This window comes from Gopherus flavomarginatus, chromosome 3, assembly GCF_025201925.1.
Source record: "Gopherus flavomarginatus isolate rGopFla2 chromosome 3, rGopFla2.mat.asm, whole genome shotgun sequence".
NCBI lineage: Eukaryota > Metazoa > Chordata > Testudines > Testudinidae > Gopherus > Gopherus flavomarginatus.
Genome location: NC_066619.1, coordinates 133390018 through 133408662, shown reverse-complemented (window position 1 = coordinate 133408662; position 18645 = coordinate 133390018). Strand labels below are relative to the sequence as shown.

Sequence of the window (18645 nt, the reverse complement as noted above, 5' to 3'; positions counted from 1 at the left end):
GCATGAACTGCAATGAGAAACTGACAGAGATGCACTTTCAGTTGCTGATCCTACAGATATCCCAAAGCAAAATAAGCAGCAGGAAGAGGGAGAAAAACAATGCAAAGTGGAAAAGACAAAAAGGTTGCAGAGAAGAAAAAACAACATGCACCAAGACAAAGCAGAAATATCAGTCGCGGTGGTAGGTGTTCACACTTCAACAATGAAAGTGAGCTGATAAATGCAACCTGCCATACAACAGTTTGTTCAGAACTGCAATCTAATCTAAAAGTACATTTGGGATAAAGGAGGCCTGGAAAAGGAAAAAGAAGCAGCAATGGAATGGGAAGGATAGCTCAGTGGTTTGAGCATTGGCCTGCTAAACCCAGGGTTCTGAGTTCAATCCTTGAGGGTGCTACTTAGGGATCTGGGGCAAAATCAGTACTTGGTCCTGCTAGTGAAGGCGGAGGGCTGGACTCAATGACCTTTCAGAGTCCCTTCCAGTTCTATGAGCTAGGTATATCGCCAGATACTTTTTTATATTATTTAATCCTCTCCACCCTACCACATAATTTTGCACTTTTGAAGCTGTTTACTCCCAAACTTTCCTAAAACCTTGAGCTTCATTTGTATAGGGGACTACAGAATAGTCTATCTGAACTAGTATTTCTTGTACTGTTAGAAATAATAGTGGTCAGAAAAGTCTAGTGCATGCAATGAATTCTAAGAAAGTAGTAAGTAGAACAATGTCTTTCTGAAGACTGCTATACTTGCGCTATGTCCTCCCCTAGAAAACATCCGCCACTGAAATCTGTGGTCAGAGTTTTGGAATACTTGCTTAAAACACTGATATTGCCCAGATCATAAATTCATTTGTTTCTCCTTAAAAACAGAGCTCATTTGGAATGAACTCATACCCACAGCAGGTCTACACATTACAACAAGAGATTCAGCTGATAGAAACATGCATTTATTGACATCGGATTTACTCTTATTGCTTGTACTTTCGCTCTATAATGGTTTTGCCTAGTTTTGTATTTAAAAATAGGCTTAAATGTGTATCAGCCTTGTATAAAGTCTTGGCTGGGATGATTTAGTTGGTGTTGGTCCTGCTTTGAGCAGGGTTTTGCAATAGATGACCTTCTGAGGTCTCTTCCAGCCCTAATATTCTATGATTTTATGTTCAGCAGGTAGTGTTAAACTCTTGATTTATTATTAGTCTCAGATTATGAAACAATAAATTACTCTGATTATTACAGCTCCTGAGTGTGAGATGGTTCTCACAAGTCAATAATCCAGTTCTGACAGCTACACTCTGTATCATAATGGCAGTCAGCCTAAGGACAGTAGTTTGGTAAATACTCAATACGTGGATACTGGGCTTAATGGAAATTCTTGATATTGCAGGTATGTAACTAACAGGAAAAAAGATGAAGGCATCTTTGATTAAAAGGATCAATAAGTATATGGAAATAAGCACCCTGCATATCTATGGATGTGATAAAATATCTTTTTGATTGCTAGAAAGACTTACGGATTTTTATCAATTCTACTTTGAAGCATTCCTAGCTCACACCTTGGTTTAGTCACATTAACCCTAAATGGACAAAAACAATCACTCCCCTCCTGCCTCATTTTTGTAATCAAGTTAAGGGCATTCATGCATTGCTCTCTCGCAGACTAAAATGTTGGGACTACTGCCCCCTATTACATACTAATGTATTCTCTCCCCCTTTCCTAGTTTCTAGATAAGGGAGGCAAACATTTAATCCCACCTTCAGATCCTGAAATCTTCCCTATAGAGATGCATGACCATTCCTGGAGAAAGTTTTAAAACTGCTTTCCCTGCAATTATATGGACTTAATTTGTCTGCAGGGATATGGGAGTTCTGACATTTTTCAGGGGGTGATCCAACTTGAACCTGTATCTGACTACCAGGGGATGGGAGAGAGACAGGAAGAAGAGAGTATATTTTTGGGATGGGGGAGGAGACGAATCTCACTCTCAAGAAGCCTCAGATGGTCAGGATTCAAAGGTACTTTCAAGCTATTATTCAAAAGATTGCTTTGTTGAACTGGACAGATGAGATTACTGGAAAGTTATACTCCATAGTCTTCATAGAAATATGGTTATGATATGAATATGGCATAACTAAGATGTACTTTATGCAAGATGACTCGTGTAAGATATCATTGGAAAGGCTATGATTCACTGAAGGTGAATATCCAATTAGGATGCATGTATCATCTCTGTAATTAAAGTTCAGAATACTGACTATATAACAATTTCAACTGTGTGTACTTGGGGAAATGCCCACCAGACAGTAAGCAATCCGACGTAATGGGCCATTAGAAAAAGACAATAAGTCTTTGAAGATGTGGATCTCCCATCTGCCTGGAATTCCTTCCTGTGGACATTGCAAATAAATATGGTTTCATAGTTGCTTTGATACTGCAAGGTCAGGTGATAAGATTACCTGATCCAAAATACCACCTTGAACACTGCTGGTCCTTTTCCTCTGTAGGGGAATGGGGATCAAACAAAGGTTTCCTGCCTTAGGTAAATCCTTTTTAAGACTGGCGAGGGAATTAATCTAGACTCTCCTCCATTGCCGACCCAAGAAGGACTGCTGAAAGTACCTGAAGGGACAAAGGAACCAACCTGAGGGGAAAGGCAGAGGTGAGTCCAGACTGAGAAAGGGGACCAGTCTGTAAGAAGAAATAATGAACTCCAAGCTACAGAAACTCTGCAACTTGCCTAAAACTTCATTTGGGGTGAGAAATTACTTCTTAAAAACAGTCTTAAGATCTTAAGCTTAGAATGCATGTTTTCTTTTATTTGCTCAGTAATCTGCTTTGTTCGAAGTCCTTGCCCACAGACAATCCGCCAACCTTAAGCATATTCTCATCAGCAAACACACACCGCACCATAGTAACTCTAACTCAAGAGCCAATCCATGCAACAAACTTCAATGCCAACTCTGCCCACATATTTACACTAGCGACACCATCACAGGACCTAACCAGATCAGCCACAACATCACTGGTTCATTCACCTGCACATCCACCAATGTAATATACGCCATCATGTGCCAGCAATGCCCCTCTGCTATGTACATCGGCCAAACTGGACAGTCCCTATGTAAAAGGATAAATGGACACAAATCAGATATTAGGAATGGCAATATACAAAAACCTGTAGGAGAGCACTTCAGTCTCCCTGGACACACAATAGCAGATTTAAAGGTAGCCATCCTGCAGCAAAAAAACTTCAGGACCAGACTTCAAAGAGAAACTGCTGAGCTTCAGTTCATTTGCAAATTTGACACCACCAGCTCAGAATTAAACAAAGACTGAATGGCTAGCCAACTACAAAAGCAGTTTCTTCTCCCTTGGTGTTCTCACCTCAACTGCTAGAAGAGGACCTCATCCTCCCTGATTGAACTAACCTCATTATCTCTAAATTGATTCTTGCCTACATATTTATATCTGCCTCTGGAAGTTTTCACTACATGCATCTGATGAAGTGGATATTCACCCACAAAAGCTTATGCTCCAAAAAGTCTGTTAGTCTATAAAGGTGCCACAGGACTCTGTCGCTTTTTACAGATCCAGACTAACATGGCTACCCTTCTGATACTGCTTTGTTCTGTTTGCTATCCCTTATAATCACTTAAAATCTGCCTTTTATAGTTAATACATTTGTTTTATTATTAAACCCAGTTTGTGCACTTTCTAACAGGGGGGCAAGAAGTTGTGCATCTCTCTCTTCACATTGAGGGAGAGGGTGAATTTTGATGAGCTTGCGCTGTGCAGATCTTTCTATACAGCGCAAGACAGCATTATTTTGGGTTTACTCCCAAAGGGGGTGTGCATGTGAGTGCTGGGTGAATCCTCTCACAGAGCTGACTTCAGTCTGTGTCTGCAGCTGCGTGTGGCCCTCCCTGTGTGTGTATATATGCTACAAGAGGCTGGAGAGCCTAATTCAGCAAAACAGGGTGAGGGAATCCAGGTTGGTGGAGCAGGAGGGGCTCAGTGAAACTCCAATACATCAGGTGTCATCCCAGAAGGGGGGTCCAACCCATCCCAATTACCACATTTTACCTTTTTAAGTGAGTCTACAGTTTCCATTGCAGCTTCTAAATATTTTTTTAATTAAAATCAAGTTTTGTTTTTTCCTTTCCTCCTCTTATAAGTCCTAAACTACGTTTAGTAAAGTGAAAGTGTCCCTAGAGATGTACAAACAAGAAAGCAAGCAATATTAAATTTAATCTCTGCTCTAAGCATAGGAAAAGGAATAGTTGCCAAAGGGAGAGAGAAGAGTTATACTAAGAGAAAAGTACATTTCCAGCCCACAGGTTATTACAAGCAAATGAAATTCAAAAGAAAGATGCCCTCTAATTATCCTTTTTAAACTACCCTTGAACCATGAGAAGACACCTATTGACACAGTGGGGCAAAGGCTACACACAGCCCTTATGTATTCACTTAATTGGAATATTCACAAGAGGCTGCATTTCTAATCACAGATACAAGGAAATATCCAGGTCTTGGCTACACTGGCACTTTACAGCGCTACAACTTTCGCGCTCAGAGGTGTGAAAAAACACCCCCCTGAGCGCTGCAAGATACAGCGCTGTAAAGCCTCAGTATAATCAGTGCCGCAGCGCTGGGAGCGCGGCTCCCAGCGCTGCAAGCTACACCCGTAGAGGATGTGGTTTACGTGCAACGCTAGGAGAGCTCTCTCCCTGCGCTGGCGCTCCGACCACACTCACACTTCAAAGCGCTGCCATGGTAGCGCTCCCGTAGCGCTGCCGCGGCAGCACTTTGAAATTTCAAATGTAGCCATACCCCCGTCAAGTCAGCTCTTATATCTGTGAACTCCAGCACAAAAGCCAACTTTACAGAACAGACACCCTAGTATCTTGGAGTTTCAAATTTAAACATAAAATACAGACTGTAAAGATTTAATATGTATTGCATGATTTGTTTTACAATACTGCAATAATTATTAGGGTTCAAAATCAGAGGATATCTGTTCATCTTGAATACTATTATCACTGCTTTGGGCATTAAAGTTGCAGTTAATTAAATTTAATTGTAATTGACAAGGTTAACAAAGGAGATAATGATCTGGGTGAACTATCAGGTTCACTTAATGACACATGTGAAGTGTTTAAAAGGGTTATTAGATCCAGATCCCATATAATAAAAAGACAATACACATACAAGAGGGGAAGACATGCAGAATATGGGGTAGTTTTGGTTTTTTAAATATTTATTTGGATTTCTACTATAATAAAAGGGGCATCTACCCAGAGTTCTGCTGCCCCCACCCACCCCCCATTACAAAAGCCAGAAATAAATTAAACAGCAGCTTACCCCTCTGCCAGCCACCAGGACTAAACCTCCAGCAAAACAATTTCCCTCCCCCTGCATTAAATGGTACAAATAGATTAACCTTGCAGCATGCCATTCATACTAGAACTTGAAGAAAGGAAATTACAGAACTGAGGGACCCTCACAGAGAATACACTATCATCTCTTTTAACCATGCTCCACCTCTTAAATTAAAAAGAGGATCCACCTAGCAAACCTTCACTAATCACAACTGTGGCAATAGGGCACAAGGAGACAGACAGTATCTCAAGCAGCAAGTTCCCAAGCTATTTAGGGCTATATAGATCAGACACAGCATTTAAAATTCAATCAGAAAACCAAAAGGTAGCCCATGCAAATCACTGAGCACAGGTATAATGTGCTTCAACCGGGAAGTATCATTTACTAGGCAGACTTCTGCATTCTGTACTAGCCTTAGTTTCCAGACTGATTAAAGTTACAACCCTATGCAGAATGTATTGTACTTATCCAGTCTTGGAGTGACAAAAGTATGTATCACAATAACAGGGTTCCCATTCAAAAAACAGAGTTTTCCAGCCAGGTGCAGACAGTAAAGCAGCATTCCTGGACATTGCTGCCATATGATCATCTAACAGTACCTCGTTGCAGTAACACACCACTTCACAAGTGGCAGGCACACCTCTCAAAACACAGGTATAGAAATAATCCTTGCAATATCTTCCAATAGAGTCCTCCAACCTACCAACATCCCCTCAGTTTTATCCAGATAGGGGCATGGATAAGAGCTAGCAATCTCCCTCAGACACTGGACCAGGTGTCAACTGTACTGTCTAGGCCAGGTACAAACTCAAATGTATATAGAAGATACATTATAGTAGATGTACATAAAGATCTAAGATATGACCCATCAAGCTGTCAAACAGAGATCAGAGTTTAGTAGCTGGGCTCCTTTCCTCATTCCTGGGCTGGAAGGGAAAGTTTTCCAGGTGATACCGTGTCTTAGATTTTTATAACTTCTGCTTTTTATATTTTGTACCTGCACCTAGACACAGGGATAGAAGTGATTAATATAAAAAACCCAACAAAACAAACCTATACAGAAAGACTGCCTGCAGTAGGCAGCAGCAATAGTTTTTGGGGTGTGGTGGGGGTGTCACCAAAATAAATCACATTTCTGACAAAAAAATTATATGCTATTTGTTACTGTAAACAACTATTATGACTGAAAGCTTAGATAAACATTTTTATTTTTTCTAGTTTGTTTACTTTGTGCATTTCTGACAGCATTTTCCAAGTAAAATAATTCACACTCTCTTTTATAGTCTGTTTTCTGTTTGGCAGGTTTTCCAACAGCAACAGGAAAGCAGAAAACATTTGAGGGTTGTGACAGGTTAGATCACAGAACCTCCTTGGGAGGTGCCACCCGATGTGCCAAAACTACTTCTGCCCCCTGCTTTCCCTGCCAGCTCGGGACCCCAGCACCCTCTCTTGCTGAGTCAGACATACCCATCTGCTCCAACAAAGACCAAGGGTCTGAATTACTTGCCCTAAAGCTGCAGGTTTACCTGAAAACAGCTAACAGAAGTATTCTTGTCTTTTAGGCTACGTCCAGACTACCCGCCGTATCGGCGGGTTAAAATCGAATGCTCGGAGATCGATATATCGCGTCTAATCTAGATGCGATATATCGATCCCCGAGCGCGCTTATATCGATTCCGGAACTCCATCAACCCCAACGGAGTTCCGGAATCGACAGGGAGAGCCGCGGACATCGATCCCGCGCGGTGTGGACGGGTGAGTAATCCGATCTTAGATATTCGACTTCAGCTACGTTCACGTAGCTGAAGTTGCGTATCTAAGATCGATTTCCCCCCCGTAGTGTGGACCAGCCCTAACACTCAGATCCAATGGGGTCTAAACCCAAATAAATCCATTTTACGGTAAACTCATAAATTGTTCACACTCTATAACACTGATCGAGAGATATGCACAGCTGTTTGCTCCCCCAGGTATTAATACATACTCTGAGTTAATTAATAAGTAAAAAATGATTTTATTAGATACAGAAAGTAGGATTTAAGTGGTTCAAAGTAGTAACAGACAGAACAAAGTAAGTCACCAAGCAATATAAAATAAAATGCGCAAATCTATGTCTAATCAAACTGAATACAGATAAGATCCTCACCAGTTCCAGAATGCTCCCTTTTACAGACTAATCTCCTTTTAGCCTGGGTCCAACAATCACTCACACTCCTTTGTTTCAGTTTCTTCCAAGTATGAGAGGTGGGGGAGATACTCTCTCTTTAGCCATCTGAAGACCAAATGGAGGGTTCTCCCAACGGTTTAAATAGACTATCTTTTGGGTAGACACCCCTCCCTCCCCCTGCGTAGAATCCAGACACACTCAGGTAGACTTCTTATGTGGATTGGAGTCTTGCAAGCTCTTTTGTCTGTCAAGTGCCTCCCGATTGAGCACTTAACTTGCACATTCCTTTCCCAAGAAGTGACTAAATGTTCTAATTAGAAATCAAGTGTACAGCCAATGTTCATAACTTTGAACACACAAATGGTACCTGCATACAACTAGGATGAACATAACCAGTAGCTCATAACCTTTACATAGATGTGTTACATGGCATATGGAGCAAAACCCTACTCCAGTTATATCATACATACATTTATAAGCACAAACACCCCATAAAGCCTTATGGGGTACACTGTCACTAGGGTATTTCTAGCTTTCTAATGCAGTAAGTGTTGTGTGTGTTTGTTTGGGGTTTCCTTTTGTTTTTTTAAGAAGTTAATCACACTCCCTCTTTTGTTCCTCTTTCCCAACCCCCTCCATATGCTTCTCTGACAAATGGCTGCATTCTCCATGGGCTTGTCCACACCGGCACTTTACAGTACTGCAACTTTCTCGCTCAGGGGTGTGAAAAAACACATCCCCTGAGCGCCAAAACTTACAGCGCTCTAATGTGCCAGTTTAGATAGTGAACCAGCGCTGGGAACAGCGCTAGGAGCTACGCCCCTCATTTTTTAGAGCATTGGGAGAGCTCTCCCCCAGTGCTGTGCTGCGACTACACAAGCCATGTTAAGGTTGCCAGCATAGACAGGCCCCATGACATACCGTATATACTTGTTCATAAGTCAAATATTTCTGGTAAAAAGTGATGCATCAAAGAGCGGAGGCTGGGTTATAAAACAGGTCTACACCAACATTTGATGATTTTAAAAACTCTATAGAATCATTGAATGAATATTTGATACAGGGATCAGCAACCTTTGGCCCGCGGCCTGCCAAGGTAAGCACCCTGGCAGGCCAGGCTGGTTTGTTTGCCTGCTACGTCCGCAGGTTCGTCCGATCGCGATTCCCACTGGCCACGGTTCACTGCCCCAGGCCAATGAGGGTGGCAGGAAGCAGTGGCCAGCACATCCCTCAGCCCACGCCACTTCCTGCCGCCCCCATTGACCTGGGCTTAGTCCATCTTGGGGGGAGGAGAGCCCAGAGCCAGGGCCCTAGCCCCCCCCTGCACCCAAGCCAGCCAAGACTGACTCACTTCCAGCTGCCTGGCCCCTGTCCTGCCTGTTGCTCCTCCCCTAACTTTTGTCTTGCTTCCCTGTCAAGAATCACCTGGTCGCATCCCCCTCCTGGGTCTCAGGTTAAGAAGGGACAGCCACAGCATCCATGCAGGCAGCTGGCGCAGCCCCCCTGAAGTCATGCACCCTTATTCACACCACCTAGACACTGGTGCAATACTGAGGCCCACACAGCATTCATGCAAAACAGTAAGACTTACATAGGCTCACATACAACATAACAAGGGAAAATCCATACTACGTCACATCTCGCCCACCTTTGAGACTGAACTGAGCGAGGTCACTTTGGCCAGTGACCTGGGGAAGTTCAGGGCTCCCTCTCTGGGACAAAGCATCAGCTATCACATTTGCACTCCCCTTAATGTGGGCCACCTCCATTTCATAATCCTGGAAGGCCAGACTCCACCTCAGGAGTTTGGCATTTGCCCCTCTCATCTGGTACAGCCACAGCAGGGCGAGTGGTCTGGATACCCTGTGAAATGCCACCCAAATAGATCCAGCTGCAGTCTTTTAAGAGCCCTTTCCCTGGGCAGGCATTCTTTCTCTATGGCTGCATAGCCCTGCTCCCAGGGCAGCAGCTTCCTGCTCAGGTACATGATGGGGTGTTTCTCCCCCTTTGCATTGGCCCGCCTCGCCACCGCACCCAGCCCTGTGTCTGGGGCATCGGTGAACACCATAAAGGGCTTGTCAGAGTCTGGGTTTCCCAGCATCAGGCCCTTGATCAGATCTTCCTTCAACATGCAGAGAACCCTCTGGCACTGCCCAGTCCCTACCAGCTTGCCTGGCTTAGCCTTCTTGCATAGCTCAGTGACAGGAGCTGACACAGAGCTAAAGTGGGGCAAAAACTTCCAGAAGTGCCCCACCATCTCAATAAAGGCCTGGGCCTGTTTCTTAGTCTGGGGAGCAAATCAGTCTCTGATCGCTCCTACCTTGGCCAGCTCTGGCTTTAGGCAGCCACTCCTCACTTTGTGGCCCAGATACGACACCTCTGCCATCTCCACCTTGCACGTCCCAGCTTTTACAGTCAGCCCTGCATCCAGGAGGTGATTCCGCTTCCTCTTCACCTGGCACACATGGTCCTCTCAGGTCTGGCGAATGGCACAAATATCATCAAAGTATAGTAGGGTAAAATTCTCCATCTCTCTCAGTAACCGATCCACCTGGCGCTGGTAGGTGACCAGCACCTCCTTGAGCCTGAAAGGTAGGACCAGGGACTTGAACAGCCCCAAAGGGGTGACAAAAGCCAGCTTCAACCTGGCATCTGGATCCAAAGGCACCTGCCAGTAGCCTTTGGTGACATCTCTGGTCATGGGGTACCAAGTCCCCCGCAACTTGTCCAGGATCTCATCAGGCCCAGTATGCGCAGGCACCAGACATGGTGATGGCACTGAGCTTCCAATAGGCCACATAGAATCCAATCAACCCATTTTTCCTGGAGTCCAGCACCACGGGAGAGACCCCTGGGGCTGGATCACCCCTAACGCTAGCATGTCTCTGACCTCTCCCTCCAGGGCCTGGGCTGTGTTCCCAGTTACTGTATTCTGAATGGGGCACACCTGATGGGAGAGCCGGCTCCCCCCAGTGGACAGCTCCAGCTCTAAGTGAGCCCAAGCCAGTTGGAAAACAGCTGTTGGTAGGAATGCAGCATCTTTCTGATCTCTGCCTGCTAGGCAGGGGTTAGCTGGTCAGAGGTGAATTGATTCCAGCAAGGGGCCAGCTCTTCTCCCTTCTCCCATTGGCCACACATGGCCAGTACCAGCCTCCTCTCCATCACAGTACAATTCCATCATGTTGACCTGGTACGCTCTGTGGCTGAGCCTGATTGGGCAGTTCTACCAAATTAGGTCAACCTACGGCCAACGCAGTTATTAAATCACTTGTGTGCACACACACTTGGCTTCTTGTGTCAGCACTGCACATCCTCACCAGGACTGCTTGTATTGATTATATTGTCAGTATGGGACATTGTGGAATGGCTCCTGAAGGCCAGTAACAGTCAATGTAAGCAGCACTGTGTCTACACTGACACTGCGTCAACCTAATTACAATCAACCACGACTCTTCACCACTCCGATCGGTGGTGTCACTAAACTGGCATAGTGAGGCACTTACATTGGTGAGAGTCAAATTTAAGTGAAGACACTTGTACAGCTAAGTGAACACAAGGCAGCTTACATCCACCTAACCGTGTAGTGCAGACCAGGCCTAAGGATGGCTCCTGTTTAGGACTTGGCTACACTGGAGAGTTGCAGTGCTGGTGATGGAGTTACAGCACTGCAACTCACTCTGTGTCCACACTTGCAAAGCACAGCCAGCGCTGCAACTCCCTAGTTGCAGCTCTGGCTGTACACCTGGTTTGCCTGAGGTTTAGCGATTCCAGCGCTGGTCAGCAAGTGTGGACACCAAAAGCACTTTTATTGGCCTCCAGGGTATTAGAAGGTATCCCAGCATACCTTTTCAGCCACTCTGCTCATCATTTCACACTCTACTGCCCTGGGCTCAGGTGACCCACCCTTTAAATGCCCCGGAAATTTTAAAAATCCCCTTCCTGTTTGCTCAGCCAGGTGTGGAGTGCAATCAATCAATCAATCAGTGACCATGCCTCCACGCCCCAAACGAGCCCCAGCATGGAACAGTTCCGAGCTGCAGGATCTCATCAGCATTTGGGGTGAGGAAGCTGTGCAGTCACAGCTGCACTCTAGCCGTAGAAATTATGATACCTATGGGCAGATATCAAAGTCCTTGCTGCTAAGGGGCCATGAACGGGACGTGTTGCAGTGCAGGGTAAAAGTAAAGGAGCTGCGCAGTGCCTATTGCAAAGCCCGTGAGGGAAACCGCTGCTCAGGAGCTGCCCCCACAACCTGCCGTTTTTACAAGGAGCTGGATGCCATACTTGGGTGTGACCCCGCTGCCAATCCGAGGAGCACGATGGAGAGTTCAGAGCAGGGAGAAGTGGGGGAGGGTGTAGATGAAGCAGAGAGTGAGGCTACTGGGGTGGAGGGAGACACCCCGGAGTCCCAGGAGGCATGCAGCCAGGAGCTCTTCTCAAGTCAGGAGGAAGCTAGCCAGTCGCAGCAGCTGGAACTTGTTGGTGGAGAAGAAGCAGAGGAGCGGGTTCCCAGTAAGCTGATTTTATTTTTAGGATGGAACTGTTTTGGGAGAGGAGGGTGGGGGTTATGGCTGCCTGCATGCATGCCTAAATGTGGAAAAGTCCATTCATTTGGTCTATCACGTCTCTGTAATTGGCCTCGGTAATCTCTTCAAAAGTTTCAGCCAGAGCGTGGGCAATGTGCTTGCGCAAGTTTATAGGGAGAGCAACCGCGGTCCTTGTCCCAGTCAGGCTAACGCGTCCGCGCCACTGTGCCGCGAGGGGTGGGGGGACCATTGCTGCACACAGGAAAGCTGCATAGGGACCAGGGCCGAATCCACATTGCTGTAGAAGACCCTCCTTCTCTTCCCAGGTAACACGCAGCAGTGATATATTTGGCACTAGAAAATCCTGTTGAAAATGTAGGGATAGTGTTCAGTGCAGGTCCCCCCCAGCTGCTCTCTGCTTTCCCCAATGCACAGAAACCCCAGTGAGCCCTGACTCAAGCAGTTTCCCTTCCCAGAGGAGTCACTGCTGTGGCAATTGTGGGGGTGGTGTTCAGTGCAGTTCCCCCGCAGCTGCTCTCTGTTTTCCCCAATGCACAGAAACCCCAGTGAGCCCTGACTCAAGCAGTTCCCCTTCCCAGGTGAGTCGTGGCAGAAACGCTCACCCCAGTACTCGCCATGTCTTCGCTGCTGTGGCCTCTCTGTGCTATGTTTGCTATGTGTAAATGATGCTACAAATAGTCTACAAACTCCTTCACTGTGATAATAAACAATGTAGCCTCTGTATTAAATGTTTCTATTTCTGTTTTTTTCAGTGTCCTTGAATCCTCCAGCCCTATCACAGCCTGCTCAAAGACTATAGAACTTGAGGAAGAAGCCAAGGAAAAACAAGGAAGATTTGGTCAAAGCAGTTATGAATCAGTATGCCACAGAGAGTAAGAGGCTGCAGGACTGGAGAGAGAAAATGCATGAGTGGAGGGAAACACAGAGCAGGAGAAAGGAATTGGCTACCAAGAAAAGCACAAAGCAGCTGATAAGCCTCCTGGCGCACCAAACGGACTGTATGCAGTCTCTCGTAGCCATGCAGGCAGATCAGTACCGTGCTAACCTCCCCCCGCCAAAGCTCTCTCCCTTGTTCCCCGGTGTTTGCTCAAAACACCTTTCTCCAGCAGCCTGGTTCTTACCACCACCAGCTGCCCCCAACACCTGTACGTTCACCTACTAGCCCTGAGAACTACAACCCTTACCCTATGCACTCAACCCCCATCACCATGCAGCATATTAATCCTGAAGTGCAGCAGGCATTGAACAGCAATCCAGGCAGGACATATTTAAACCTCTGAATGTACAGTCCACCACCCTACCCCCCTGCCCTTTTATGTACTGTATTTTGAATAAATGATTTCTTGGCTTTTAAATCATTTTTTATTATTGCAGAAAGTGAGAAATACTGTATCCCAAGGGAAAAACAGGCACAGCAAATCACTGTAACCACTGCACTTCACACCCGTGCAAGGCACCAAACATTACCGTTGGCTTTCAGCCTCAAATTGCTCCCTTAAGGCATCCCTAATCCTTGAAGCCCACTGCTGGGCCTCTCTAGTAGCCCTGTTCTCTGGCTGTGCAAATTCAGCCTCTAGGCGTCGAACCTCGGAGGTCCATTCCTCACTGAATCTTTCACCCTTCCCTTCACAAATATTATGGAGGGTACAGCACGTGGATATAACAGCGGGGATGCTGCTTTCCCCCAAATCTAGCTTCCCATAGAGACACCTCCAGCACCCTTTTAAACGGCCAAAAGCACACTCCACAGTCATTCTGCAGCGGCTCAGCCTGTAGTTGAACTGGTCCTTGCTCCTGTCAAGCTTCCCTGTATACGGTTTCATGAGCCATGGCATTAAGGGGTAAGCGGGGTCTCCAAAGATCACAATGGGCATTTCGACATCCCCTACTGTGATCTTGCAGTCTGGGAAAAAAGTCCCGGCCTGCAGCTTCCTGACCAGGGCACTGTTTCGAAAGATGCGTGCATCGTGCACCTTTCCAGGCCATCCTGAGTAAATGTCAGTGAAACGCCCACGGTGATCCACAAGTGCTTGGAGAACCACAGAGAAATACCCCTTGTGATTAACGTACTCGGATGCCAGGTGGGGTGGTGCCAGAATAGGAATATGCGTCCCATCTATTGCCCCTTCACAGTTAGGGAAACCCATTTGTGCAAAGCCATCCACAATGTCCTGCACGTTCCCCAGAGTCATGGTTCTTCTTAGCAGGGTGCGATTAATGGCCGTGCAAACTTGCATCAACACTATTCCAACGGTCGACTTTCCCACTCCAAACTGGTTCGCCACCGATCAGTAGCCGTCTGGAGTTTCCAGCTTCCAGATTGCAATAGCCACCCGCTTCTCCACTGGCAGGACAGCTCTCAATCTCGTGTCCCTGCGCCGCAGGGTAGGGGCGAGCTCAGCACACAGTCCCATGAAAGTGACTTTTCTCATCTGAAAGTTCTGCAGCCACTGCTCGTCATCCCAGGCTTGCAGGACGATGTGATCCCACCACTCAGTGCTCGTTTCCCGAGCCCAAAGGCGGCGTTCCACGGTGCTGAGCACGTCCGTTACTGCCACAAGCAATTTAGTGTCTTGCGCGTCAGGCGAATCAATATCATCGTCTGACTCCTCACTGTCACTTTGGAGCGAAAGGAATAGCTCAACTGCCAAACGTGATGTGCTGGCAACATTCATCAGCAAGGTCCTCAGCAGCTCGGGCTCCATTTGTAACAGAAATCGCGCTGCAGACTCACAATGGTGCCAAACTGCTTGGAATGTGTAGTGATGCACCACGGGGCATTGGGACCGGAAGCAGAATGACCCGCACCATTCCATCCCCTTCCCACAACGCCAAAATGGGACGAGGTGCTCTGTGGAATAGCTGCCCACAATGCACCACTCTCAACAGCGCTGCTAATGCTGCAAATGTGGCCACACTGCAGCGCTGGTAGCTGTCAGGGTGGCCACACTGCAGCGCTGTCCCTACACAGCTGTACGAACACAGCTTAACTCCCAACGCTGCACAAATGTAAGTGTAGCCATACCCTTAGTCTCCTCCTCATCCACAGCAGCAGTCTCTAGTAGACGTAGATAAGCTGACTGCTTCTTCCTTGTTTCCACCCGCTTTTTCATAGTTCCAGGCTCTTAGCAATTTTTGATGACAGAAAAACAGTGGGAAACTAAATATCACATGACCAGCCTGCTCTCCAAAAGCCAGCAGAGATCAAAGTTTGGGAATCTCTTGCACTAAGCAATAAAACGTTAGTTTAAGTATCACAAACAAATCAAAACTATAAGGTAGCCTAGCAAAGATTACGCTAAGGCATCATTAGAAGTCTCTGGGCTCAAGACACTGGTGTTTTGCAATTCAATCACTGTTTTCTTGCTATAGTGCTGACATAGCTAGAAAGTTTGTTGCTTCATTGCTTTTCTATTTTAACTGTCCTCTAGTATTACTATTGCTAACAACATTATGGGTAGAATAAAACCTTTCAAAACCACAGAAATTCAATTTCAAGTAGGTCATTCACTTACAAATAAACTGTCATTTATGTTTGCCCCATGAAGCATCCTTTAACACTAATGGGGCATCATGAAATCATGCAGAATGTGATTTGAGCAAAGCCAACTAGTCTGCAAATGCCGTAGTTTAGGGGTGAAGTTAAGGTTTCAAAAGCAGTGGCTGTTGCTGAGTTGGTTTTTAAAAACTGTTTGTCATTAAATAACTATTCTTGTAAAACAGCGTGACAAAGTCCTGCTTTTTAATGCTTTCCCCTGTCATTTTTTCCTCACTGTCCTCCTCCAACCTACAAAATAAATGATTAATATTAATCACACACCATGCTTGTCTTGGTTTTTCATCTAAAGGGTGAAATAAAAAGCCCTTTTAAAATAAAATGCTTTTAAACACTGTTCAAGATTACTTCGTTTCCATATCAGTAACAATATAACAATAACAACTTAGCACTAAAAAAACAGAATCAGATTCACTTATCAAAACCCTATGCCAAGGATTCTATAATTCTCCTGAAAAAAAAAAGAAAAAAATCAGCTTATGTGGAGAAGCCTACAAATAAAACCTCTACATTAAACATGACTAATAAGTGGTACCAGTACCTCACTCATGAAAACTAAATTTCCCTTCACAATTTATAGAAAATGTTTCTTATGTCACAAAGTGTATAGTAAATAATGGGTTTTTTTCCCCTCTTAAAAAACCTTATACTTTAACAGGTGACCATAACATTACTGAAAAAAGATAGTTTCCACAAACTATCCCTACAGAGTAGTTAGAAAAGAATAAAATTTGGAGTCCTATGTATAATACATGGTCCAAAGTTATGAAAACAAAGGAAGCATTTCAAAAAAGGAAAGTCCTTTTCTAAAAAGAATGCAGAAAAACCTCAATGTAATAAAATGTGATGCTAAATGCAGGCTGCTGACTGACTATGCTCTGACACAATGAGACACCACCTATACAGCAAGTCTACTGACTGAGCCCACGTCCAGACTAACTCGCGGCATCGGCGGGTTAAAATCGATTGCTCGGGGATCAATATATCGCATCTAGTCTGGACGCGATGTATCGATCCCCGAGCGCGCTTACATCGATTCCGGAACTCCATCAACCCGAACGGAGTTCCGGAATCGACACGGAGAGCCGCGGACATCGATGCCGCGCCGTCCAGACGGGTGAGTACCTCGATTTTAGAAATTCGACTTCAGCTACGTTATTCACGTAGCTGAAGTTGCGTATCTAAAATCGATTTTAATACCCTAGTCTGGACGTGGCCTGAGTTACAGCTGGAATGATTTTGGCCCATTTGCAACTCCAATATTTATGTTATTCTTTTTTCTTTTCTTTTTTTTTTGTGTGTGGGGGGAAGCCTCAACACCCCTTCCCCTACAAAAAAAAAAATATTTAATTCCATGCTCAAGTTAGAAAATGAGCTATACTTAAACCGAGATAAATATTACAAAAACAAATTTAAGTGAATTCAGTGTCTGCTCAAACCGATTCTATGGTCATTTACAGCATTTCTGTTTGTTGATAAGAGTGTGTATAGAAGCAACAAAAAAAATTAAGCAAATGAAAATAAATTTTGAATACATATACATAACTGTTCCTACCAGAAACCTGATTCTAAAATGGGAATGATGATCTTGCTATATTTAAAGTAGTGGACTGAGGACACAGGAGATCAGGGCTCTATTTCTAGCTCTTCCACATACTTCCTGTATGACCTTGCAACAATCTTTAATCACTGAATCAGATCATCTATCTGTAAATCGTGGGCATTTTATTAATGTTTGTGAGATGCACAGATACTAAAGTGAAGCATACAAAAGAAAAGCAAGTCAGACAAAAAATTACAATAGAGAACAAAAATATACCATAAGACCAAAGTACCCAATATACTCAACAGCTTAAACTTTCAATATCAAATAGCCACAATGAACTGTTTGCAAATGAGTAACAAAGATTTATTCACTGAAATTTGGCCAGCAGTTCTAAATATTTTTTTTAAATCAAGCTGTTCAACCCTGTCAAAACAGAACTACTCATTTGACATATTTTATCTTTATTAATTATTTGTCCAGCTCTAGCCAGAGCTAGGGAACTTTCTAAAATGCAACATTTTACTAAAGCCACACTGAAGATGTGCCATGGGGAGGGGGGTGGAGAGGAGAGGGAAAGTATGTCCTTTTTTCACTAATGTTCATCTCCAATTTGGATCCAATTCTGAAGCTGAGAGGAATTTGGGACTTGAAAATAATGCAACATCTTCTCCATTATCTATAAATATATTTCTCATTTTTAATCTGCTTGTTCATTCAATGTCATAAGCCAATATTTGTGACATCACAATCACTTTTACAGTAGAGAATTTACTACCACAACTGGTTTACGAAGAGATTTTACAATCCATTAGGAGAAGCAAAACGTTCAAAAAACGGGGAAAAAAACCAAGCTTCTGTTAACATTACCATTAGAGTAATCTGCATAGATTAGTATCCGTGGAAGACAGAAATGTGTGGTTTAGGTATTTTTAATGTATCTACCTACCATACTTTGATATTATGCAAATAACTGACATTGTATATATTTATAGTCTTTAGATTTTCAGTTATTTTACCTAGATCATGACATTAGAGCAATTTCAAATACTGTTGGACACTATGTTAGTAATAAGCAAGCCTTGACAAATCCATTTGCCAATGGCAAACAGTAGAACTTCTTGGTGAATTTACTCATCAGTTATTACAGAAGTAAGCTTTCATTTAAACAAAAATAAAGTGTCTAGCCCTTCAGGTAGCAAATAGCCTTCAGGACATGAAGTAAACAGAGTAATGCAATGGTCTTCCTAAATCTGCATATGTCTGACAAAACATTCATGAACTGCCGAAGACCCAAGTATAGAGAAGTTACTCTGGAGCAGTTACTCTTTTACAGAAAGAGTTAAGTCACTCTAAAGTAGCTATTCCAGTCTCAAGGCTGGATTAACCTATACAACACTTGACCCAACTCTATGAGAGGTGAAGGCTAGTTGATAGCCCCAAATCCATAGTG

The 18645-nt window shown here is 44.4% G+C and overlaps 2 protein-coding genes across 5 annotated transcripts in view; one reads left to right on the top strand and one right to left on the bottom strand.

The window, feature by feature from the left end:
• TMEM38B (transmembrane protein 38B) overlaps window positions 1–18645 on the bottom strand; it is a 68464-nt gene that overhangs the window by 44166 nt on the left and 5653 nt on the right. The gene's annotated exons all lie outside the window — the stretch shown is intronic.
• LOC127048474 (uncharacterized) overlaps window positions 11334–18645 on the top strand; it is a 490241-nt gene continuing 482929 nt past the window's right edge. Inside the window, exon 1 of the mRNA XM_050948345.1 lies at window positions 11334–11501. The gene's annotated coding sequence lies outside the window, so the exon portion shown is untranslated. The remainder of the gene's footprint in view (window positions 11502–18645) is intronic.